Source organism: Oncorhynchus mykiss, chromosome 5 (genome assembly GCF_057628025.1).
Source record: "Oncorhynchus mykiss isolate SJ-2025 chromosome 5, ASM5762802v1, whole genome shotgun sequence".
Classification (NCBI taxonomy): Eukaryota; Metazoa; Chordata; class Actinopteri; order Salmoniformes; family Salmonidae; genus Oncorhynchus; species Oncorhynchus mykiss.
Genome location: NC_143026.1, coordinates 42740567 through 42747864, shown reverse-complemented (window position 1 = coordinate 42747864; position 7298 = coordinate 42740567). Strand labels below are relative to the sequence as shown.

Here is a 7298-nt window from a genome sequence, read left to right as displayed (position 1 = left end):
AACCATGAGCCTCCTAGGTTTTGTATTGACGTCAATGTACCAAGAGGAGGACGGAAGCTAGCTGTCCTCTGGCTACAACATGGTGCTACCCTACAGAGTGCTGTTTTGTTTTATCTTTTTTAATGTTTCGCAATATTTTTATGAAATTCTCTGAGGATGGTCCTCCCCTTTGTCTGAGCAGTCTCCACTGGTTGAGCAAGTTGAACCAAAACCTGATCTTGTGATTTCTTTCACATTATTGACATTTTGCTCTTTTCATAAGATACTTTGGCCTACATTTGAAAAAATGTCATAACATAATTGACATGACTGTCAATCTTTGGTTGTCATATGGTTTCATTTAGGGTTCATGTTAGAGGAAGGTCTTATCTCAATATCAAATTATTTCTGGGTAACAATCAAGTACCTTACTGTGGTTTGGTTTCAATTAAAATTGTCAATAATAAACAAAAATAGCTTCTTAGAAAATAGCAATTTCTCAAGCAAGAAATTTGCTAGGACTGTCTGGGGTGTTCCGGGAGGGGAAAACAGAAAACTAGCTGTTATTGGCCGAGGTTTTGGAACTATTAACTAACTGGGGATGTCACCAGGCAGGCCAAAACTCCATCCCGCTGAAATTTCAGGCTGTCTTTTCAAACAGCTCGTACATTAAAATGTCATTATCATAATTTTCACAATTTCAGTCTTATTCCAACCTCATAGTATGGAAATATATAAAACACGGGCAAATCATATGTTTGATGGCACTGGGCCTTTATGGCAAGAATAACAAGTCATGTTATTTAGTTTGGGTCAGATATGTGGTCCTAAAGGGCCGCTTCAGAGTTGACATTAGCGTGCACAACTCTTGACTTTCATGTTAATCATTCATAAATGTCAATGGGAGACATGACAAATATATGCTAGTGTTCGGTTTTTCCCTTCAACTGTAATAAAAATAACAAGATGCATGCAACATGATGAGCCTGAGTACATATTTGTATAGGTAAGTACACACAGCGAGCGTGAGGTGTGTGTGTGTGTGTGTGTGTGTGTGTGTAAGGGGTGTGGCAGTTGGCTGCAGATAGGGAGGATGAAACCCCACTATATAAAGTAGAAGACATCCAACTTGGTCTCCGTAAAGGTTCAGAAACTCCATCCTAGTCAGCTATCAACCGAAACCTCCATCCTCAAACTCTTGAGGTAAGTTTGCCTTTTAATTTAACTATAGTCTACTCCACCTGATATGTGGCAGGTGCCTGAATCTGAAATCTGAATATTCACTGTCTTATTGATAATGAATGAAAATTGTGTTTTCTATGTGCTGTAGTAAAGAATGACGACCTTGAGTGTGTTGACGACCTTGTTCGCCCTGCTGGGTGTCCTGTTAGCAAGTCCGTTCATTGACCGCCTGCAGCAAAGTACGTCTAGTGTGTGTGTTTCTGCTAATTCTATCTATCTACAGTGCTTTCGGAAAGTATTCAGACCCTTTGTAATTTTCTACATTTTGGTACATGACAGCCTTATTCTAAAATTTATTAAATAGTTGTTTTCCTTCAAATCTCCTCATAAATCTTTCAGCCTCAAGTCTTCTTGGGTTTTAAGCAACAAGTTTGGCACACCTGTATTTGGGGAGTTTCTCCAGTTCTCTGCAGATCCTCTCAAGCTCTGTCAGGTTGGATGGGGAGCGTCGCTGCGTAGCTATTTTCAGGTCTCTCCTGAGATGTTCGATCGGTTTCAAGTCCGGGCTCTGGCTGGGCCACTTGAGGACAATCAGAGATTTGTCCCGAAACCATTCCTGCGTCGTCTTGGCTGTGTGCTTAGGGTTGTTGTCCTGTTAGGTGAACTTTCACCCCAGTCTGACGTCCTAAACCTGTTCCAGAGCGCTTTCATCAAAGATCCTCTGTACTTTGCTCCGTTTGTCTTCCTCGATCCTCACTAGTCTCCCAGTTCCTGCCGCTGAAAAACATCCTCACAGCATGATACTGCCATCACCATGCTTCACCGTTGGGATGATGCCAGGTTTGATCCAGACGTGACACTTAGCATTCAGGTCAAAGAGTCTGGAAGGTTCTCCCATTTATTTTTAAATTGTTTTTTTTAACCTTTGTTTTACTAGGCAAGTTAATTAAAAACATTCTTATTTACAATGACGGCCTACCCCGGCCAAACCCTAAACCAGACGACCTTCCCAATCATAGCCGGTTGTGATACAGCCTGGAATTGAACAAGGGTCTGTAGTGACGCCTCTAGCACTGAGATGCAGTTCCTTAGACTGCTGCGCCACCTGGGAACTCTGGCGCTCTGTCAGAGTGACCAACAGGTTCTTGGTCACCTCCCTCACCAAAGCCCTTCCCTGATTGCTCAGTTTGGTTTGACGTCCAGCTCTAGGAAGAGTCTTGGTGGTTCCAAACTTTTGGTTCCAAACTGTGTTCTTGGGGACCTTCAATGCTGCACAAATTTTTTTGGTACCCTTACTCCCAGATCTGTGTCTTGACACAAATCTGACTTGGAGCTCTATGGACAATTCTGACCTCATGGCTTGGTTTTTGCTCTGACATGCACTGTCAACTGTGGGACCATATATAGACAGGTGTGAGCCTTTCCAAATCATGTCCAATCAATTGAATTTACCACCGGTGGACTCTATTAAAGTTGTAGAAACATCTTAAGGATGATCAATGGAAACAGGATGCACTTGAGCTCAATTTCGAGTCTCAAAGCAAAGGGTCTGAATATTTATGTAAATAAGGTATTACTCTTTATTATTTGTCATTTGTATTGTGTGTAGATTGATGAGGATGCACTGCATCTTATCTGTCTGTTAAATATATCTCTTTTATATGTGTTGCCAGATGCTAAACAACAGGAGGCTGAAGAGAGGACCAAGGACCAGCCTCTTCAAATGATGTATAGAATGTTTTGTGGCTGGAGTTGTTTGCCTCATTATCAAAAAGTAACAAGAAACGGCCATTGCTATTGTGAAAAGAAAACACATCATGTAAAGGAAGGTTTCTTATCATAAGGGAGGAGCTATTGCAAGTCCTATTTTACTTCTGGTTTGAGCTGTGCATGAGTGCTTGCGTGGTGTGTACAAAACAATCATGGACTAATACATTTACAAGGCCAACAATGTAAAAAAACATAATAAATATACAAGGCCAACAGTAAACCCAGATAATGAGAAAACAATTGGGGGAAAGGAAAAACAAGACTCAGTCTTACAACTCACAAAACGAGCAACAATCTAAACATGGGCTGAAATATGTCCTTCATTTATACACCGGGTGGGTCTAATGCTGATTGGTGTGTCTTCCACAAGTTACCACCGGCTAAATCGATGACGTTAAAATGCCTATTTACTATGTTCCATCTGACTGCGCAATCCACTGTCTCATCAGCCCAGCCAGGTAGTTTATAAACGTGATCTCCACTATAAAAAGCATCTCGACGTTATCGCACATTTCTTTTAGACTAACATTTAGTTTTCAACAGCGGAGATTTGTATAAACCTTACGGTCTGTCTCGCAGACTTTTGCAACATTGTTTCAATATTCAAATTCGTCTCCAGCTGTCCCATAGTAGTGAACGTATCGGGGGAGGAGACAGACAGGCAGCATTTCTCAGCCAATCGAAATTATGAATCAGCTAGCATTTTTATGGATATATATATATATACACACACACATGCCAATTGAAAAAAAACGCACCACGAAACAAAGTGCAGCTAGTTTGCAGCCTTTCCAGCTTCAGTTTGAAGTAATTGTGTTAGCTGTGTTGTTGGCTAGCTCCTCTGAACTACAGTGTCCTGACGAATGAGCACATATTCTATGCCAGGCGGAATCTCGCCTCATTATCCCATTGTTATGGATGTATCCAAATTAATGTCACTAGAAAACCGCTTAAAGGCAAATGCAGCTACTTTGCTGTTAATCTTGCTGCACTTTTTGATGTGGCTGTAAGGTAGCCGTAGTTGCGTAGCTAGCAAGCAAGGGATAAGAACGTTGCCAGCCAGTATGGCAATGGAACATTGAATGAAAATATGTCAATCATTATTTGAATATGTTGGTAACCCGTTGTATAAAAATGATAATGCCCTCGAAGCTGCTGTTTGGAGGATATATTGGCACGGTTTGCCGCCCCACGACTTCATCTCAGGCCTAACGACACCCGTGCCAATATATCCGCCGAACACCGGCTTCGAGGGTATTATCACTTAAATATATCCTTCATATTATTATTATATCCTCACTGTGTTTGTGTGGGTAGACTTTGAGGATCCTCTCCCATCACCTGATGGAATGGAGCACACTTCACCTTTCATCACCAACACATACGTGACCATAATGTATCCACATGTATTTAGACCTAGAAAGTAGATAATAGTAGTGGTAGTAGTAGTACTATATGTGGTGGTGGTGGTGGTATCATTTCTTTGTCCTGCTGTATGCGTGATCATTTTTCCTTGTGTAATTTACTTTTTGAACTTGCTGTAGTGATGTCATGTTTATAATTTGTTATTTTCTTATATTTTGGGTGTCCTTGGGTATCTTGAAAGCGAATTCTAACTTTGGAACAATGGTGATTACGACAATGATGATTATTACGATGATGTAATGCTGCATGGCTTTATGTGTTGTATTGTGATCCTACAGTAAACAAGCAGAATACATTACAAGGCCTGATTCTTGACTAGTACAGGCTTCAGCTCTGTTTCCTTATCTGATTTCACCACATCTATGTTCTGTCTTCTCGTTTTGTCTCTGCCTTAAACTTTACTCTACATCCATGCTCCTCTTTCTCTCTCCATCTCTCCTCTCTCACCTTTTTTTTTACTCCCTACTACCCCCCCGCCTCCCCCCTCTTTGCCTCTGTCTTTCACCCCTGCTCTCTTCCCTCCCCCTCACTTTCTCTCCCCTTTCTGTCCCACTCACGTTCTCTTTCTCTGGCTCCCTCTTCCCCTCTCTTGCCCTCCCTCTCCCTCTCTTTTCCCGCGGTAGTCTGGTGATTGACACTTACAGATTGCCCTGCGGTGGAAGCTGTGTGTGTGTGTGTGTGTGTGTGTGTATGACCCCCTCTCTCTCATCTCCAGCCGACACCGTTTTGTCATCTAATTACTGTGAATCCCTGGCCTGCTCCCCAGCGCTGCATTTATAATGGGTCTGCCAGCCTGCCTGGCTCCCCCAGCACGCATCCGCGTGCGCACACACACACACACACACAGACGCAGACTCACACACGGTCCATGCCTATGTGCTGCCCTTGTGAACCCCATGCTGTACTGTGTGTCCAGAGCTCCCAGTGGAGGGAGGATGGACGACTAGGATGGGACAGGCTGCACACGTACTGTAGGAACTGAACATGATCAGAGGGAAACGGTAACACCACAAACCCCTCAAATGTTTACTCTCTTTCTCCCCTTACTCTTAATCTGTCTGTCTGTGTGCAGACTCCACGGCTCAGCTGCCCCCAGTCAGACTGAGCTCCCCTGCAGCTCAACATCTCACAGCTAGAACTCAGCAGAGCATAGCAGACCATGATGGGGGGAGGGAGAAATAAATACATAAACATACATAGGTGGGAGAGAGGGGTTGGGAACTGGGAAGGAGAGAACAGAGCATGACAGACTAGAGCTTTGGCCCAAGGTACGATTGTGAACATATTGCCTGTTAAAGCATGCTTCTCAGTGATCAATGACAGCACACCATGATTACGGTTAGTTGAGAGTGGGTGACATATGTCACAGCAGCACCTTTATATATACACACACACACAGAAGAAAGGAGTGCCCTGCTCCTCAGCCCTTTGCTAGCCCCAGGGCATGGCTGGACTTACTATGGGCTCATTATCATGTCAGCAGTTAGGATAAATATTAGTCCCCAGGGAGAGGGTGAGATAGAGAGACTGAGGGAGAGGTACAAGGAGACTGAGGGAGAGGTACAGGGAGACAGGGAAAAACAGCATGAGGAGAGGTAACAAAATAATGGATGGAGAGAGAGAGAAAAAGAGGGGAGGGGACTGCAGAGGGATGGAGAGAGAAAAGAGGGGAGGGAGGGGGAGTGGCGAAACTAATGGTTCTGGTCAGGAGAGATAGCAGTCAATCAATCATGCTTAAACAAAAGCATTGGGCCCAGGAGGACTCTTAAGAAGTGCTTATTTAATTAAATGTCCCTTTGCTCATATTTATGGGCTATCCCTCCTTCAAATATTCACCTTCCAGCCAGTCCACTGGGGGTGGGGGAGAGGGGAGGTTCAGGGCTGGGCTTTTCGGGCCCTTGAAAAGCGCTACATAATTACCACTTATTATTATTATTATTATTATTATTATTATTATTATTAATATTATTGTTATATGAAGGAGGTTTGGCTTTTGATAGCCCCAACTTGTGAATCCGAATTCATTGCGTTTGCTTTTAAAATGCGGACGTTGCATTCCGCCACTGAAGGCGTACATACAATCTGGAACGCCTAGACGTTCTAGCCGGGTTGTAACATTTGTGAACGTCCTCTAAAATATATGTTGAAATCAGATTTTTTTTCCTAGTTAGTCACTACCCTTATTTGCTCATTTCAGTGTCTCGTTTAAGGGCACATAATAACGAAATTAACAAAATATGCTAAACATGTCTGAGATATGGAAAGCAACAACACGGCTCCATAGGTGGTAAATCTAACACATTCCCACAGGCTGGGCTGCAGTCACATCTGGTGTTCCATCACAGCAACCAGCTCCAGCACGCCACTGTTCTGTGGTTAATTGGCAAACATCTATGGTGTGTTCTCACCTCACACACACTCAGAAGTATGGCTAGCACATACTCTACTGCAGGGCGTATTCAACTCGTACCTTAAGAGTGCACGGAATGTTTCCAAGAGACCATTACCCTTCATGTCAATTAGAATTGACCCAGAATGTAGTTGCCATGTTCTCACAATATAAGACATTCATGTGAACTCGAATTCATTGCGTTTGCTTTTAAAAGGCGGACGTTGCATTCCGTCACTGAAGGCATACATACAATCTCGAACGCCTAGACGTTCTAGCCGGGTTGTAACATTTTGTGAACGTCCTCTAAAATATAGGTTGAAATCGTTTTTTCCCCTTCTACTTAGTCACTCACTTATTTGCAAAGGGGTACTCACACACAAGGCTTTAAACTTACATATTTGATATAGGCGATTACTTTGTGCATGTTAATATGTACAGACATTATTATGCAAACATGTCTTTACTTGGGATTTGAAATCTGACTCTTCTCATCATTGACTTGGTTTACTTATTTCAGCTATTTAAGATATTTCTGTACCGTTGTCTGTTG

The 7298-nt window shown here is 42.8% G+C and overlaps 1 long non-coding RNA gene across 1 annotated transcript; it reads left to right on the top strand.

Moving 5' to 3' along the window:
- The first annotated feature begins 1094 nt into the window (after positions 1-1094).
- Positions 1095-4657, top strand: LOC110523871 (uncharacterized). Its single transcript, XR_002473503.3, has 3 exons — positions 1095-1182; positions 1310-1400; positions 2835-4657. It is a non-coding gene; the product is annotated as an uncharacterized LOC110523871 (long non-coding RNA).
- Positions 4658-7298: the final 2641 nt, after the last annotated feature.